Below are 19,004 nucleotides of genomic sequence, written 5' to 3'. Positions count from 1 at the left end.
ATTTCTGTACAGACTGATGGAGTAGAGGGTTGTGGGGACATTGCCTATTAGACATTTCCCAAAAGTTCTTTTGAGCTAACATCAAAAGTAAGTTTAACTTGACTCTAAGTATGGCCCCTAAAAAGATATGCTGATAGAGTCTGCAGATGTAATCGAGTTAAGATGAGTTCTGCAGGACTTAGAGTGAGTTCAAATACAGTGATTGGAGTCTAGGTGAAGAGAGAAATGTAGACACATTCATCTAGAGGAAGGCTGTGTGAACACAGGCAGAGACTAGGCCCCAGAACTGCTCACCATGAGAACCAAGAAGAAAGGCCTAAAACAGGTTTTCCACAGTATCTCCAAAAGGAAATATCATGTCCCCAACACCTTCATCCCTAACTTCTGCTTTCCAGAACTGGAAGAGAATCCATTTCTGTTGTTTTAATGCAGCCAGTTTGTTATCATTTGTTATAGCAGCCCCAGGACACTCATACACTCTCTCCATGCATTTCAAATGATTTCAGAACAGGAAGTGCTCCTTTGCTCCTAGGCCCATGACTCATTTGATTGTGTTTCTGCAAGGACACTGTTGTGTACACACACACACACACACACACACACACACACACACACACACACACACACGCAAAGCTGGAGGGGCCCATTTGGGACTGGTTTACCAAACTCAGGCAAATAACCACAACATCTGGCATTATTTCACATTGCATCTGTAATCCACTGAAACATCAGCATGGCTGTGAGTCAATACCAGCTTTGAGGACTTAGGTTGAGATAAGGGTGGGATCTGTCACTTTTTCCTTCCTGCCTGACAGTAGCTTCTACTTCCCTGGTAGAAGCTACTTCCATTAGAGGGGTAGAGAAGATGGGGGAGACGGGTATAGCAAGTACACATGGCAATTCTATCGTCAGATGGCATCTTGGGCCTTCCCAGGACTTGGCTCTTTCACAGGAGCATCTGTGGGCTCTTCAGGACCTCTAAGTTCAGCCTCCCATGACAGCGCTGGTTGCCCTTCTTTGAGTGATCACTTCCACTGCTCTTCGTGTGCCCACTTGCACAAACATTTGAAATCAAATACAATGCCACTGTGCTACAAAGCCAACCTGCACAGGTGTTTCAAAGAAGTCCCTACAGATCCCGGGACAAGGACTTGGTGCCAGTGTGAGCCACCCATCTGGGAGGAGACCCAAATATATACCACTATCCTATTATAAGGGAGGGCAGTCGTTTACTTTACAGAAGCGGCTCTCTCTCTTTCTCTGTCTCTGTCAGAGACAGAGATGTGTGTGTGTGTGTGTGTGTGTGTGTGTGTGTGTGTGTGTGTGTGTGAACTTCCAGGTCATAGTATTCAGATAATTTCCAGAAGCAAGTATCACTGGGCCTTCCAAACAGAATGCTAATATTGCCATAGGTCCCAGTAGACACCACTCCCCACCACCACCACCACACATCCATATCACTTTGACCCACTTTTCTATGTGAGGTCCTCTGGCATCAGCAAGAAGGTTCTCACCAAGGAAGCCTGGTCACAGAAAAGTCCAGTCTCTCCTCTCTTCAACCTGTTATGTGCTCCTCTGGATTCAGAATTCTTTGACTTCTTCTTTGATATTTTATATTGAAAAAACCAACCTGCAGTGTGGCCCTCTATTGCAATTTCTCAGCTATTGTCTTTGGTGGCCCCAATTAAAGCACACAGTTTTGGGCCCTAGCTTGGAGGCTCAATTCTAGAGGTACTGCTGGTCTCCCACTTCCGTTCCACACTAGACTCTGCCACAGGTCTTCACCTAAGACCTATTTTTGACAGGGCACCAGAGATGCCCACTGGCCCCCTTTGTGGCACAATGGACTGTCTCGGGACACAGGCCTTTCCATCAGCCTCAGTCCAAGTTGAAGGAATTCTGGCCTGGGTCCAGCCTAAAAACTCTAGTGGGTGGAATAGTGACCCCCAGTAGATATGTCCGCCCAGAGACTAGGAATGTGGCCTTCCTGGGAAAAGATTTCTTTGCAAATGTAAGGCTCTCCGGATGAGCTCATCGAGGATTAAGGCAAATTCCAAATCCAAACAATTGCCCTCAAAAAAGAAAGGGAGGAGAAGCAAAAAAGAAAACTGAGGCAGAGACAGGAGTGAGAGACGGCAAGACCAGGAAGGACACAGTTTGCCAATAGCCCCCAGAAGCCAGGAAAGAGCTTTGGAAAGGGATCTCTACCAGGGTCTCCAGGAGGAAGCAACCTTGCCTTCACGCTGATCTCATGTTTCTGGCCTCCAGACCTGGGAGATGATCAAGTTCTGTTGTTTTCAGCCACTCCGTTTGTGGTAATTTGATATAGCAGCCCTAGGAAAACACTCAAAGAGAAACGGCCGCTGGTGTTCCCCGTTGGCAGGCTTCCCCCCCTCCCCGCTAGAAGGCTTCCTTAGCTCGGCCTCTGTTTTCATGTTGCCAAAGAACTACACAGGTTAGCTGTCCTAGCAGCTTCATGGATGGGTCACAGCCTTTGGCATGTGTGCTCAGTGAATATGACTCCATGGGGATTCTTTCCGTCATTCTCCAGCCCCACCCCAACGCCAATCAATGTTCTCTTCCCACGCATAGTCTCCTGACTCCATCCTCATGTCCTGCGCACATACCCACAGTTCATGTTACTCTACCAAGTGGCCAGAGGTCTAGTGTCCATGAAAGCAACCAACAGACTCATTGGAGCCCTGTTAGGGACTGGGCACTGTGCCAGCACTTGGAAAACAGGAAAGACTGCTGTCTGCCCTTAGGCAGATCTCAATGAACTGGTCTTCTGCTTCAGGCCCTTAGGGGGACACAGCCTGAGGCTGGCAATCTGACCTCTTTCTCCTCCACAGGAAGCCATCAGCCCATGACTATACTCCCTTCCTATCAGCTATCAACTGAGTAGACTCAACATTTTAACCCCTCAAAAACTAAAGGTGAATCTGGCTGTGGCAGCTCATGCCTGTAATTGTAGCACTCAGAGGCAGAGGCGAGATTGGTACAAATTTGAGGCCATTTTGAGCTGTATAGTGAGTTAGAGGCTGACCTAAGTTATATAATCTGGCTTTCTGTTAAAAAAAAAAAGTGTAGTCAGGGCTAGATCAAGAGCTCAGTGGCTGATAGCACTTACTGCTTTTTCAGAGGACCCAGTTTCAGTCCCCAGCATCCACGAGGCAGCTCACAACTGTTGGTAACTCCAGTTCCAAAGGGATCCAGCACCCTCTTCTGGTTTCCGACGGCACCAAGCATGTATGTGGCACATGTAGGCAAACCACTCATACACATCAAAATAAACAAGTTTTAATTAATTATGAGTTCTAGATCTTCCTCCCCCCAATAAAATGGGATCCTATACAGTGCATGGAATTCCAGAAGGATATTCTAAAAGGCTGCTTGGGTGAATTGTGCCCTTCTCAAAGTCTTCTGTTAAAGTGCTGATGCCTAGAACCCTAGGATGTGAGCACATGTGGAAATAGCATTGTTGATGATTGTGCTGGCTAGTCATATGTCAACTTGACGGAAGTTAGAGTCATCTCAAAGTAGGGAACCTTAATTGAGAAAATGACTGCATAATATTGAGCTATAGGGCATTTTCTTAATAAGTGATGAATGGGGAGGGCCCAGCCCATTGTGGGTAGTGCCATCCTGGGGCTGGTGGTCCTGGGTTGCTGAACAAGCCACGAGGAGCAAGCCAGTAAGCAGCATCCCTCCACAGCCTGTGCTTCAGTTCCTGCCTCCAGGTTCCTGCCCTACCTGAGTTCCTGCCCTCACTGCCTTTGAGGATGAACTGTTATATGGAACTGTGAGTGAAATAAACTCTTTATTCCCCAAGTTGCTTTTGGCCATGGCGTTTCATCACAGCAATAGAAACCTTGACTAACACAATAATCAAGTGAAAATGAAGTGGGTCCTCATCCAGTATAGCTACTGTTCTTTTAAAATAGGAAAATTTGTACACAGACACATACATATGAAGGGTCCAGGAATATAGAAATATAAAATTAAAAGCTTAAGAATTAGAAACTGACAGTCATCATCTCTAAAGGTTAACTTCTAACGATAGCTCTCTGCTTACAGCCAGCTCCTCTGTCAACAGCCAGGGGTTAACTTTTAACCCCCTTACCCCTTATAGCCAATAACTGCCTGGACCATAGTTAACTTTTAATAGTTGCTTCTATGTGATTTTTAGCATGCATCCCATGCCTGATGTTTCTACGCGACTTCTAGCATGCACTCCATGCGTAATCCCCTTACTATAAAAAGGGGCTCATAACCCTCTAACTGCCACAGCCTCAGAAATCTTGAACCTTGGCTGTAGTCTCAGTAACTGCCACAGCCTCAGAAATCCTGAACCTTGGCTGTGATCTCAGTAACTGCCACAGCCTCAGAAATCCTGAACATTGGCTGTGGTCTCAGTAACTGCCACAGCCTCAGAAATCCTGAACCTTGGCTGTGGTCTCAGCTAGCTGATAAGCTTTTGTGCCCCGTGGTGATTTATTTTTATTTTTATTTTTTCTTTTTTTTTCGGGAATAAAATCTGTTTCTGGTTTAATAGACTTTGGTGGTCTGTCTCCCATTATTGTGAGACCTTGGACCCAACACATAGAGGGGAGATGATGAGAAAATACAATGATGTCCATCTTCAAGCCACAGAGAAGGGCCTAGAACAGATTCTCATAGACAAGAAGGAACCAACTCTGCCAAACTCCTGATTTTGTACTTCTGACTTTCAGAATGATGAAATATGTTTACACCCAAGCTGTGGTACTTTTTGTTACAGCAGTTCTAGCAGACAAATACGTTGTGATTGTTGGTTGTGACAATGAAACTAAGGGGGCCTCTGGCCCTCGGTGACCATCAAAAAAGAAAAAAAAATGGAGATAGAAGCCAGGGGTCTCTGAAATGGGCTGTCCTGAGCATCAGGCACTTTGCAAACTCCCTCAGCAGACAGGGCACAGCTTGAGATTCTGGCATACCTGTTTTCACATCTGGGCTGGTTGACTTGGCAGCTGTAGGATTCAACCCAGATTCTGAGCTTCCTCCGTTGAAAAATGGAAACACAACACACTTCACAAGGTTGAGGGGATAGAATGCAGCTGAGCCAGGCCCAGGCCACAGGAGGTACCCTCTGTGGACTATCTTGGGACGGATTCCCCCAGAATCAGATCCTGAATATGGATCTGAGTGCAGGTGATTTCTTTGGGAAAGGACTCTGGGGACGTTCAGCAGGGAATTATTTAAGTGACACAAGAGCCAGGGATGGCTCAGTCAGTAAAGTGTTTGGCATGCAAGCTTGGAGACCTGAATTCACACCCCCAGGAGTCACATAAAAAGCCAGGCACTTATAACCCCAATGCTTGGGAAACAGACAGTATGATTCCTGGAGCTCACAGGCCACAGTTTAGCAAAATCAATGAGCTCCAGATTCAGTGAGAGGCCATGTCTCAAAAAAAAAAAAAAAAAAAAAAAGGAAAAGTAGAGAGTGGTTGAGATAGACACCGGACATAAACCTCTGTCCTTCACACGTGTGCATCTATACACGCACATGTACACACGTGCACACACACAGAGACCATATACAATAAATGAATAAAACGTAAAAGAGACACGAGGGAAGAAAGAAGAAAGGGTGAAAGGAGGCACATTAGTAAGGCCCTTAGAGCCCTGACAAGAACTTAATCCCATATGGAGACCGAGAAAGGGCAGAGATCAGTGCCTAAGAGTCACCCAGCCTGTAGGCTGTGGAAACGGGGATAATTACCAACCTGTACCCAGCAGGCATCAGCTGCAGGCTGCTCTTGAAGCAGTGCAGAATAACTCCTGCTATTGTAATATGTTCCCCAGAACTTTGAGGCTTAAAGTGACACCAACGGGTTAGCTCCTAGGTGTCAGAATGAATCAGTAGGGCTGTGTTCCTTCTGGGGACTCCAGCGTGGAATCCGTTTCTTTCCCGTCTGCCAAAGGTCACCCACATACTTTGGCCCATGTGTTAGTCAGCTTTCGATCACTATGACAAAATATCTGAGATGATTCACTTATAAAGAAAAGAAAGATTTATTTTGGCTTGCAATGTAGGATGTTCCTGTCCAAGATCGGATGACCCATTGCTTTGAGCCTCTGCTGAGTGTCCCAGATGGTGATGGCAAGGGGTATGTGGCAGAAGAGAGTCCACCTTATGACCAGGAAGCAGAAGGGAAAAGGAAGAGAAAAGACCAGGGTCCTGTAACCTCAAAAGATTTCCCACTAGGGCTCACTTCTTAAAGGTTCTACTTCACCTACCACAACTGCTGTACTGGGGACCAAGTACTTTGAACACAAGAGCCTTTGGACAGGTAACATATCCACCCAGAGCAGGCCTGCATCACTCCGATCTATGCTGCTGTCACAGGTCCTTTCCGTTTCCACCATCACATCGCATTCTACGAGTCGGCCTCTCCTGTCTGCTTCTCATGAGCCCACTCCTAGTGAGGCTGTAGCTCTCTTAGCAGAGCGCCTGTGTAGCATGCATGAAGCCATGGGTTCGACCCGCAGCACCTCATAAAATCAGACATGGTTGTACATGCCTGTAATCCAAGCACTCAGGAGGAGCAGGCAGGAGGAGGAATCAGAAATTCAAAGTCATCTTTGGTTACTAGTGAATTCAAGACCAGCCTGAGCTATAGATCCTGTCTTTAAATTTTGTTTTTAATAAAGTCCCACTTGGATAATCTAGTATAAGCTCCCCCATCTCAAGAATCTTGTTTAGTCAAATCTGCAAGCCTCTTCTACCACAAAGGACCAAAATCACAGGTCTCAAGACTTAGGACATGCAATTCTTGGAGACTATTATTTGGTCTACCTCATCAGATCTTTCAGGCCTAGTCCACATAAGAAGAATGCCTTCCAGGCTGGGAGAAGCACTCCGAGCCGGATTCCAATATGTGGAAAGAGTGGCTGAGTGTTAGCAGAGGAGTGAGGCTGGGAGGCAGAGTTGTTGGGGACAGTACAGAAAAGTGAAAGCACACAGGACGTTTGACTAGGCAGAGCATATGGCCACAGAGGCCTCAGAACTCAGGGTAAGGGTGTGAAAGAGGAATCATTTGTTAGAACAATCAGCTCCTTAGTAGTCTGCATCCTTGAGGGAACTAGGGCATGATAGAGAGAGTGCATACAGTTGTTCCCACTTTAGAGCCGGGGAAACTAAGACTGGTGAGCTGCCCTCTGTCACACAGTGGAGGAGCCAAGACTTGCTCTTGAATCTCCTCACTAATGCATTACTAAGGGCTGCCCACCCCCCACCTAGCTAAGGCACAGCTTGGAACAGTTTGGAATGAGCCAGGCCTGTGGCCACACGTGAGAAGATGCCAGTCTCTCAGTCACATAATCTACCTCTGCGCCTTGGAGTGCCTGGCTGGGCTGCTGGAACGAAGAAGGGCCCAGCAGGACTGTTGATGAATTCGAATGCTTTCCCAGAAGTTTAAAAATGTAGCTACTGTGGCTGAGCATTGTTTATAATCTATCTCTGGTAATTTGCCTCCTACGTGTGTACATGTGAGATCCGTTGCCAAATCCTGTTGATCATTCCTCCCCAATCTCTCACTCCCCCATCTGTCGCCTCCTTTTCCTTCTCTCCTAACTCTTAGCTCCCTCAACTCCTGGTTTGTGGTGCCTCCATGTCCTGAGTGTCCCTTCATACATTGGACATCTGCTTCCTAAGGAACTCCAGCTGAGACAGGTATAGAATAAGTTGTTAGATCCCTGTCCATACTCCTCCATACCTTTCCAGTTTGTTGTGCTCCGGCCGATTTTCAATTGCCAGTGTCCACATCTCAACTCCTGAAGGGTTTTTTTTTTCAGAACCACAAAGTGGAAGTATCAAGGAAATAGTGCCCTCAGAAAACAACCCTCAACACGGATGGGGGAGGATGTCAGTGCCCTCCTCCCCTTCCCTGAAGTTCCTTGTGGATCGCTTGGGATAACTGAGTTGCACACTAGACATTGTCTCCCAGAACTTTCCATAGGGTTCAGTTCCTGTGGGCCACAGCAGCAGCTGCTCCTGTAATGCCCTTGGCACCTGCCATTTCTTCCCTGTCTTGCTTCTCCACCCACCCAGCTTTGCTCCACTAGCTCCTCTCACCATCATCCAAGAAAACTCCCAAGCCTGAGTCCATCTGTTGGATCTACTTCAGGAGACCTTAGGCTCAGGCTACTGGTTTACGTATCTACATAGCAACTGGTCCAAGAATGCTTTCCCACACCCTCCTCAGTCTGATAGCCAAGGCTCTCCAAGGCTGCTCTCAGCCTGCTCTGCCACTAAAACTTCACTTCCTCTAGCACGCATGTGACAGAAGCCAAGGAGCTCTGTTGATGGTCTTCCTGGTTTTGCAGGACCGTGACTTTGGTGTCTCTTTGGCCTGTATTCCCACCCTCCTTTTCTTAACCATGTCTCCTCTAGCCTATAAAAACCACTTTAGAGGTGTCGATGAAGCCAAAGGGAAGAGTGTGGATCATTGTTGACTAAAGATGAACCTGTGGGGCCTCATTATGCTAGTCTGCTTACTTGGTAGACATCTGGCATGTTCTATACAGTACAAAGCTGAGAAATTGTATCTGTTTCTAACTCTTTGCCTTCACTCCTTTCTCTCTGTATATATATTCTTCTGTGTGTGTGTGTGTGTGTGTGTGTGTGTGTGTGTGTGTGTGTGTGTGTGTTCAACATTGGAACATTGGGTGCCCTACTCTACTGCTCTCCATCTTATTTATTGACACAGGGTCTCTTTCTCTCACTGAACCTGGAGCTCAACAATTGGCTAAACTGGCAGGCCAGCAAGCACCAGAGATCTCGCTGTCACCCCCAACCCCAGTGCTAGGGTAACAACAGGTGTGCCCCACTAAGGTTATTGGTCTGCACTGCTATGCCTGGCTTTTCACATGGGGTGCCAGGAATCTGAACTCAGATACCCATGCTGTGCAAAAAGCACTTTACCCACCAAGCCCTCTCCCCAGTCCCTGTTCGCCTTGTTTCTGCAATAGCCACACCCCTATCTCTTCCACTCTTGTGCAGAGTGATGGGGAGAGCAGGGAACTAATACTCCCTACAACAGCACTTCACATGGGTGAATGTGGTAGCTGGATGGGTGAATGGGGTGGCTGGATTGGTGGATGGGGTGGCTGGATGGGTGGATGGGGTAGCTGGATGGGTGGATGGGGTGGCTGGATGGGTAGATGGGGTAGGTGGATGGGTGGATGGTGTAGGTGGATGGGTGGATGGAGTAGGTAGATGGGTGGATGGAGTAGGTAGATGGGTGGATGGGGTAGGTGGATGGGTGGATGGGGTAGGTGGATGGGTGGATGGGGTAGGTGGGTGGGTGGATGGGGTAGGTGGATGGGTGGATGGGGTGGCTGTATGGGTGGATGGGGTAGGTGAATGGGTGGATAGGGTAGGTGGATGGGTGGATGGGGTGGCTGTATGGGTGGATGGGGTAGGTGGATGGGTGGATGGGGTAGGTGGATGGGTGGATGGGGTAGGTGGATGGGTGGATGGGGTGGCTGTATGAGTGGATGGGGTAGGTGGATGGGGTAGGTGGATGAGTGGATGGGTGGATGGGGTAGGTGGATGGGGTAGGTGGATGGGTGGATGGGTGGATGGGGTAGGTGGATGGGTGGATGGAGTAGGTGGATAGGTGGATGGGGTGCCTGTATGGGTGGATGGAGTAGGTAGATGGGTGGATGGGGTAGGTGGATGGGTGGATGGGGTGGCTGTATGGGTGGATGGGGTAGGTGGATGGGTGGATGGGGTAGCTGGATGGGTGGATGGGGTGGCTGTATGGGTGGATGGGGTAGGTGGATGGGGTAGGTAGATGGGTGGATGGGTGGATGGGTGGATGGGGTAGGTGGATGGGGTAGGTGGATGGGTGGATGGGGTAGGTGGATGGGTGGATGGAGTAGGTGGATAGGTGGATGGGGTGGCTGTATGGGTGGATGGGGTAGGTGGGTGGGTGGATGGGGTAGGTGGATGAGTGGATGGGGTAGGTGGATGGGTGGATGGGGTGGCTGTATGGGTGGATGGGGTGGCTGGATGGGATGGGGTGGTTGGATGGGTGGATGGGGTAGGTGGATGGGTGGATGGAGTAGGTGGATGGGTGGATAGGGTAGATGGATGGGGTAGGTAGATGGGTAGATGTGGTAGGTGGATGGGTGGATGGAGTAGGTAGATGGGTGGATGGAGTAGGTGGATGAACACCCCGGCTCCCTCTCTGGGGCGTGTGCAACGCTGTGGGTGTTTCTCACCATCTCCTGGCAGAGCTCAGGGATACTGAATGCCATCTGCTCCTTAGTGGTGTCCTTGTACTGGCTTCTTCATTGTCCCTCCCCTACTTCTCTGCTTCCCTACTGTGCTGTAGGAGTCTCCTCTCAAATAGTGCTCTTACACACAGTCTGATGCACAGCCTCTCTTTGAGTGCAGCCAGTCGTGGGCACTACCACCAGGAAAACATCACTTCTTCTCACACCTAGAAGTGAAGTCCTCCTCCCCTGGGTCTCTAGAGCACATCAACTGGACTCTGGAAGATTCAGGATAAGCTCCTTAGAAATGGTTGGAAGGATGGCAGAATGGAAATTGGCAAAGAAATCAACAACAGAGCTGTGAGGAATGGAGGCCAGAAGCACCTTAAATGGATCTGTTGAATCTGACTGGACCATGCTTCAGAGTGCCTTCAGTGCAGACTGTCCCCTCTTCAGAAAGCCGTTTTCTAAAAGTCACCATGTAGATGTCTCATGCTGACTCTGGCCAAAGGAGACACCTGCATCCAAAAGCTTCATCTGCACAGGACTGAATGCAGACTATCTAAGGGTCCAGTTAGAAGGGGCTAGGAAGGATGAGGACTAGAGCGAGAGGCCAAGTCTGGCACAGTAGTATTGGATACAGCAAGCGACTAGTCTCAAGCTCCCACATAGACCTGGGAGATAATAGAATTTCTCTTTGGAGTACTGCTTGTCTCCTAGCATCTGAACACCAAGATCCATCACCTCAGGTTCTTCAATGAAGATCTCGGGAGCCATCATGCGTCTTGAGAGAGTGGACGGCTTGAGCAAGAATCTTGGACAATGAACCTAGTCATTTCCATGCCTCTTCCCTCCAGTTTCTAGTCTTCAGAAGTCCCAAGAAGTGGGCTTGATAGATGGCTCAGTGCATAAAATGCCTGCTATGGAAGCACGGAGATCTGAGTTTGGATTCCCAGCACCCACATAAAAGACAGGATGTACTAGTAACCCCAGTACTGAGGGGTCAGGTGGAGACAGGCAGATCCAGAGGGCTAGGCTGGCCGGTCAATCTAGCCAAAATTATGAGCTCCAGGTTCAATAATAGACATTGTCTCACAAAATATCATAGAAAATGATTGAGGAAGACACTTGACATTGACCTCTGACATAGAGAGAGAGAGAGAGAGAGAGAGAGAGAGAGAGACAGACAGACAGACAGACAGACAGACAGAGATCCCAGGGACTCAAATACAGCTCACTGGGAAATAAAGAAACATCCCAGAGATCCCTGACCCTGGCAAATGGGGCCTCCAAGCCAACCCAATAAAGTCTTATGAAATTTGCCTTCAAGAGACATGCAAACCAAACACTACTATGAATTTAACTCTTGGTCTCATTGGTGGGCTTGCCTTCCAAGAATAAGCTGGAAAAGACCATGTAACTTATGCTATTTTCAGACATTGACTTTGGGAGCCCTGAGCCTGCGTGTAGAAGTAATGCTACCCAGTGAGGTATCCATGCTGCACATATCACATGGAAAGACCACAACAAAATAGAGAGAGAGATGTGAACATGTAGGTCAAAGGACACAAAACCATAGACAGTAAGTTCGAGAGATCTGTTGTACATTATGATGATTCTAGCTAACAACATTGGGCTGTATATTTGAAATTTTCTAAGAAGGTATATATTAATTGTTCACACCACAAAAGATGATCAATATGTGAAGTAATTAAATAGCTTGACTTAGTCATTCTGCAATTGCTATGGTTGGAATATGTCTCTCAAAGTTCACCATTCAAAACTTAATCACCAATGAAACAGTGCTGAGAAATTGGATGTCATGACTGGATTGATGTTGTTATTTATAGAATGGGCTCATTAACAGAAGAGCAAGATTTACACACACACACACACACACACACAGAGAGAGAGAGAGAGAGAGAGAGAGAGAGAGAGAGAGAGAGAGAGAGAGATTTGTCCTTTTGCTTTTCATCATGAGATAACACGACAAGGTCCTTGCCAGATGCAAATTCTTCATCCTTGGACTTCCCACTCTGTAGAACTAGAAGAAATAAATTTCTATCCCTTATAAATAACCCAGTCCCAGGAATTCCATTACATCAACACCAAACAGATGAAGACAATAACATGTACATATATCAAGGCAGTGTATTGGATATCATAAGTATACCTAATTTCCACTTAGTAATTAAAAATAAACGGTCTAATTAAAATAGACAAAAATAAAAATATCCCAAAGGAGACCCAGTTTTTCCAGACTGAGATATATAACCAATAGCCAGAATCACTCACCAAAAATGTGAGCAAACAGGCCTCCAGATAATCCAGCCTTCAGCTTCTGCACCAGTCCTTCAAACTCTGAGGGAAGCAAAGGTCTGTCCCCACAGAGCTCTGCCCATACTGTATATTTATAAGAAAAATGAAGGCTTTTTTAAGTTACTGGTTTTGTGGTGGTTTATAACATGGTAATAAGTAACCAGATCACCATCCTCACTCCTGAAAATTGTATGGTTGCTGAATCCTCAAAGCCTGCTCTAACTGTGGCAGAGATGACCCTGTGTTCCGTGATCCCTATTTCACTTCCTCTCTGGGCTCACAGGAAGACGACATTTCTCAGCAGTTTTAGGGTCAGGTGGCCCAAGTCATTGAGTTCTGGACAATATAATGTGGACAGACTGAGATATGATCTCCAAAGCTTTCTACAAGGCCAGCCTGATCTACATAGCCAGTCCCAGGCTAGCCAAAACTACACAGTGAAACCTCTTCTCATAAAAACAAACAAAAGGACAGTGGAAGGTTGTTGGATTCTAGAAGATGGAAGGAGTGTAGGCTCCTGAATTGCTTCATAGACCACCAATATGCCAATATCTAGCCACCTGTATTTAAGGGCTATTTGTTACAGCAGCTTGCCTTCACTAAGTAATATGTACTTATCTTGTTTTCATCTCCAGAGAACTATATGAGGGAGGGCAGGCAGAACACTGGCGACCTTTCCCCTTTCATCTTCTGCCTATATTTACAATTACTAATGTTTCTCTCTTGTCTTCTTCATTAGACTGTAAAGTCCCTTAGGGCAAATAATGTCCCCGAGTAACTATGTATCATTCACAACTTAACATGGCTCCCCGCATGTACAGGCTCAGTCAACACCAACACTACTGGCTGGTATCTATAAGGGGGCTGTATAAATTCTATTTCTATGTATTTCCATAACATCCCGAAGTAGTCATTTCCGCCTCTAACTAAAGATATTGAGGATGAGTCAAGTTAAGTCACTTTCCCAAGGCTCTCCAGCCAGTGCTGTCTGGCTCCAAAGCCCACATTCTCCATCACCATCTCTGAGCTCCGCACAAGGTGTTGGCACACACCCATCCAATGTGCAGGAGCCACAGGACAAAAGTCAACCCAGTCAAGAGTCTCAAGCCTTTTTGTTTTTTCTGCTCACATGAAGGGCTAGAACACCAAGCTTCAGGGCTGCCCCACCACAGTCACCAAATCGGCAAGTCTGCTCAGGCCCTAGCTACGGAGCAGCTGCCGCAGGATGTTCCCAATACGCCCAGTGTGTCCAGGAAGCTCCAGCTGCTTCCTGCACCCTCCAAACAGCCAGCCCAGGCAACTTTGAGGCTGACAAGGGAACCACCCAAGGTGGTCCCTTAGATATTCACCCATCACTATCCACACTTTCCCCCAAACCAGCCAGCACATTCTGCTGTGGTAATATTGAGGTAAACCCATCAAGACAGAAAGGGAGCTTTGAGGGGGGGGGGGGGGGATACTTCATGGGCATACGTATGCTTGGAGAGATTTGCTTGGAAACAGAGCAACCCCTCACCAAAGATGTTCCCAGTTCTCATTTGCACACACAAGTCTTCAAACATCAAAGTGTTTGTTAAGCATAAATCTTTTTATTCGCTCCTCTTTTCTCCTCCCTCTCGTCTTCCATCCAGGCTCCAAGCACAGTGAATGCCAGGAGAGCCCTCTGACTCAGAGCCAGCAAGGAATGGGTTTTGGAAAAGGGCACTTCCAGGTCCCAGCGGGCAGCCAGCAGCTGAGCCTCACAGCCGCCAGGGACTTGGCTCCCAGCAGCAGGCTCCTAGCTTGGCGCCTGTTGCCATAGAAACAGGCGGGCCGGATCCGTGGCCATGGAAGCCGTTCAAACGCTCCCTGGGTATTCCGCCCCCACCCCACCCTGCCATGCCTGCGGAGGGGAGATGAGGGCTTCTCCCAACACTGAATTCTGGGGCGACAGTGCATCTGAGATAGCACCTGGCTTGGAGCAGTCATTAACCTCCAGTGTCCCCTCCTTCCTTCACTAGGTACTCAGTGTGCACAGTTTAGCTTTTCCATAGTGCTCACCAGCCTGCCAGAGGACCTAGAGCCCATCCAGAGAGAGCCCAGGTGGGGTCGTGCTCGGGAGGAGGCACTGAGCCACCAGGGGCAGCCAGTCACTCGTTTTCATCCACTAAAACCCTGTGATTAAGTACCTCTTGGCTCCACGGTTTCCTGTGCCCTGTAGGTCAAATTGTGCTCTGCCTCTTCATTTCCCTGCTACCCCTGTGCTATGCATCTCTCATTAAACAGACGCCTAAAACAGGGGTTTCCGGGGGCTCCCAAGTGAGCGCCTTACAACTCTTATCGGAGAGCATTGAGAATGAGCATGCAGACGATGCCTTGCTCTCTGGGCTGATTTCAGCCCCTTCTTGGAGGGGACACCTCTAGGGATGTTCTTTGACGCCAATCCAGGTTCTGTCTGTCGCCTCACTCTGAACCCTAGTCTCCCTCTATAGATCTTCTGGACATTGTGAGGCCTGTTGCAGCCTCCTGCAGATGGGGCCTCCTGAGATGGCGCTTGATCCAAGCTCTGCAAAGTTCAAAGGGCGCCCTGGGAGAAACCTGGGCTTTGCCGATGGGGCTCGGGAGAATGAAAACCCTGCTCAGAGCTCGAGGTTGAAATGCCAGGCCATCAGCAAGAACTAAACAGCTCTTAAGGCGGGAGGACACTCAGAACTATTGATCACGGATGCTCAGACTACATCTATAATTAGACCCAGAAAGCTGCTTGCACATCAGAAACAGAAAGACATGACCGAGGCTGTTGCACTCAAGTCAGATATGCATCAAGATCGCCAAAACAAACAAACAAAACGCCCACAGTGCAAAATGCCGGGTGCTGTTAATTCCTCGCCGTAAAAGGTCCCGTGTGTCCCACACACTTCAGTCCTGGAACGAACAGCCAGGTGTTATAATGACCTGCTCAGGAGGTAGCAACAGTTGACTTTGGGGGCTGAGAGCAGCTAGACCAGCAAGCTCTCTGATGGCCATGACCTCCCAGGCCAAGGCAGCCCAACAGCTGGTGCCCTGGGAAGCCAGCAAGCCTCGTTCCGTTGAGAAGTTTCATTTACTTTTTGCATTATTAAAGTCGGCAGGAAAAGACTCTGTTTCTGGGCATTTTGTGGCGTTCGTTCCTTCTTTTGTATAATGAATCTGATTTGGGAACTATAGCTAAAATTTGGAGGGAGAGAGTCCATTAGAAAGAAATACTGTTTGTTGGGGCCGTGGAATGCTTGTGGCAAATTGCCCTTCCTAAGTGCTGTTTTTTGAAAACTCATTCCTGCGGTAGGAAAATAAAGCAGATTTCAAACACTTAAGAGATCATTTTCGGAATGGTCTAGATGCGCGCTGGTGCGCTGGTACATTTGCCTCTCATTGTTTTTTAATCACTATTTTGTCAAGTTTAATTGCTGCCATGCTAACAACCCAAACGGGAGTGAAACAAAATAGGGCCTATCTATCATTGGTGAGAGCATTTTGATGGGATCCATATCCATTTGCATCTTCTCCGCCAAATTAGGAAAAAAGGAAAACAGAAAAGGTTTTCTTCGTTGCTGGTAAAGGATCACTCTCATTGGTCTGTGTGGGGAAATTCCCAGGGTAGCAGGCAAATTGAACAACCTGCTACCCAGCAGCTCAGCCTCTTAGAAACTGGGATCTGGGGTTTTCTCGCCTGGATTTCCCTTCGAGGAGGATTGTGAACGCTTACAAGTTGCAAGGAAGTGAGAGCCTTGAAGGCAGAGATGCCTTGCCTTAATTATGCACAGGGTGCCAGGAGCACCTTTTGGCTCCTGTGACAGACATGGAGAGGCATCAGTCAGAACCCCTTCAGGAAAGCACTTCGTGTCAGCCGCTCCGAGCACGGCTGCCTAGCAGCCTGCAGCTGCTGGCTTCATCAGAGCAGGCCTTGGCTTCTAGAAGAGCTGAGGTCCTGTTTCCCTCAGGGTGGTCCAGCACCACTAGCTGAACAAGGCCGTGGAACTCAGGGCTGGCCATTTCTGCCCAATGTGCAGCTCCTCTGATGGTCACTCTTTGCTCCCAGCTCCTGCTTTTTAGCTCCACATTGCCACTGAATCATCTTGCCTAGTCTTACTTCCTCCCCGCCACCCATGAGCATCTGTCAGACTATTCTTTTGTATCCAATGCCACTCAGTCCCTTCCTGAGGACCACTTAGGGACTGAATCATCTCTCACAATCAGTAAGTCCATTCCAGCACCTGCTTCCATGAGAATCCACCCTCAGGCTGACATTTCTTCCATAAGAAAGCTTTTAGATTTCCACTTTCGATGGCCTTTGGTGACCATTTTGTGACAGTGCACTGGGTACCTACCAGGAACAGTTGGGGCTGGGGTTAGTTAGTGACAGAGACGATGCCAGGCAGCTGTTAGTAGCGAATGGAGGTGAAACCCAGTGGGCCTTTCTGAAGAAAACTGGTCCTAATGAGTTTCTGGAATGATAGGTATAGGCCTTACCTCTGGTAACGTGAAAAATGCAAAGAATCCAGAGGGCTGGTATTTCTCCACCAGGCCCTGATGCAGAAGCTCAGCTCAGCTCTGGGCACAGGATTAGGCTCTGTGCCCCATCATGGCTGGGGCTTGTTGCCTCTCAAAGGCTTCCTAACCCTCCTCCCCAGCCCAAGCACACCACCCGTCAGCTCTTTAAAGGCCAAGAGTGCCTATTCGCTCAGCATGCCAGGTCAGGCAGAGGGCTGTTGTTCAATGAATCCTTTGTGAATGAATGAATGAATGAATGAATGAGCCTCATGAACACCATTTTTGGGACCATCACCTCACTGCTCCCCCATGGCCTTGAGGATAAAGTACAAACTCCTTCACATAATGAACAAAACCCTCCACTACCTGGCCTCTGGGGATCCTCTCTTCCAGCAATAGCTCCGAATTGGCACGAAGGCTTGGTCCCACTCAAGCTTACTTCGCAATGGCTGTGTCCCTCCCTGCTCCTTTGTGGTAGACAATGTCAACTCATACTGAGACTTCCTGTTACATTTGCCTTTAAAGCCCAGGTCCAAGGGCAAAAGTAAACCAACAGAATTCTTTCCTTGGGCCACCTCTGAGGCAGGGCTTGGCTAGGACTCTCAGCAGCCTAGCTCTGAAAGCCTGTAGTGAGAATACCTCTCATTCTATAGAGCCTACTACTCTAAAGCCTCTATGTTAACTAATAGAGGTCCTACACCATCTCCCTAAGCTAGGATGATTCTTACACAGTCAAGGAAACATAAGCACAGAGAAGGTGATTAACTTTCCCAGTGTCACACAGCTAGTAAATGCCGTGCTCAGACAATCTGATTCACCCTGACCCCGTGCTTACATAGTGACTGCCCTGAAACCTGACTAAAGGAAGGAATCCTGCTCAAGCAGGGCCAGTCGGGACAAAGCAAGTACATGCAACTGTAGCCTCTGACCAGCCGAGCCCCTTGCCTGCATTCACCCTCCAGTGCCTCCTGCTGGCCATTTATACATGGCATCTATCTGCTGAGAGACCTAAGCTACCTGACAGGTAGGATCTCCCAAGAATCAAAAGACACAGCTTATGGACAGACCTGAGAGAATTTGGTCATGGACACAAGTCTCCACTTTCTTGGCCTGGTGGCTTTGTGCTCCTCTTGCTGACCAGAGGGTCCAGTGTGAGTGGCACCCATCCAATGTGAGGAAGAGAGCCAAGCGTGACCCATTCATGGCACACCGCTAATGTAGACATTAGCACCCCATCCTCTTCCTCCAAGAGTTGGCCCTCAGTGAATGGCAGGGCTGGTATGTAAGTCCAGATTAACTCTAGGCAGCCCTGATCCCACCAGGGCACAGGAATCTAACCACTGTGTGGCCCCAGGACTACCAATGGTTACTTTACTGCCCCAGGTCAAGCCCAGAGCAGCTTTGCCCCATCACCTTGCTCACATCTCCCCATTAGTCCTTTCCCACCCTCCTCCTCTTCCTCCTATATTTGCCCCCAGCCACCATCATCACCACCACACATCCTCCCCACATCATTTCCATGTCCTCTCCTCACACTGGGAGTCCCAGCTGGACGCTGTACTGAGCACCTCCCCCCCTGAGGCCTATACTCTGCAACTTACCCTCCTCTGAGGGAGAGCTGGCTGGCTCTGCCACCCCAATGCCAAATATTGCACTAACAACCTGGCAGGCAGACAGACACCCACCTGATCCATGCCTTAGGAAGCTCTTGCCCTGGCTAACAGCAGAAGGAAGAAACAACATTCTACCAGCTATTTTGCATTGGGGCTCATTGTCTCAAGGGCTTCCCAGTAATCTTTCTTGTAGGCACTGAGTGTTTCTTTCAGTGATCCAGAGCAGGTGACGAGGCCAGGTATCCAGGGAGCTCACAGGTAATTCAAATCCTGATCGAATGTGCTAGCAGAACTCAGCAT

The sequence above is a fragment of the Peromyscus californicus genome, unplaced genomic scaffold (assembly GCF_007827085.1).
Source record: "Peromyscus californicus insignis strain IS unplaced genomic scaffold, ASM782708v3 Scaffold_10__1_contigs__length_136768540, whole genome shotgun sequence".
In the NCBI taxonomy this organism is placed as follows: Eukaryota; Metazoa; Chordata; class Mammalia; order Rodentia; family Cricetidae; genus Peromyscus; species Peromyscus californicus.
The sequence above is the reverse complement of the archived record's forward strand: the minus strand, read 5'-3'. Positions refer to the sequence as shown.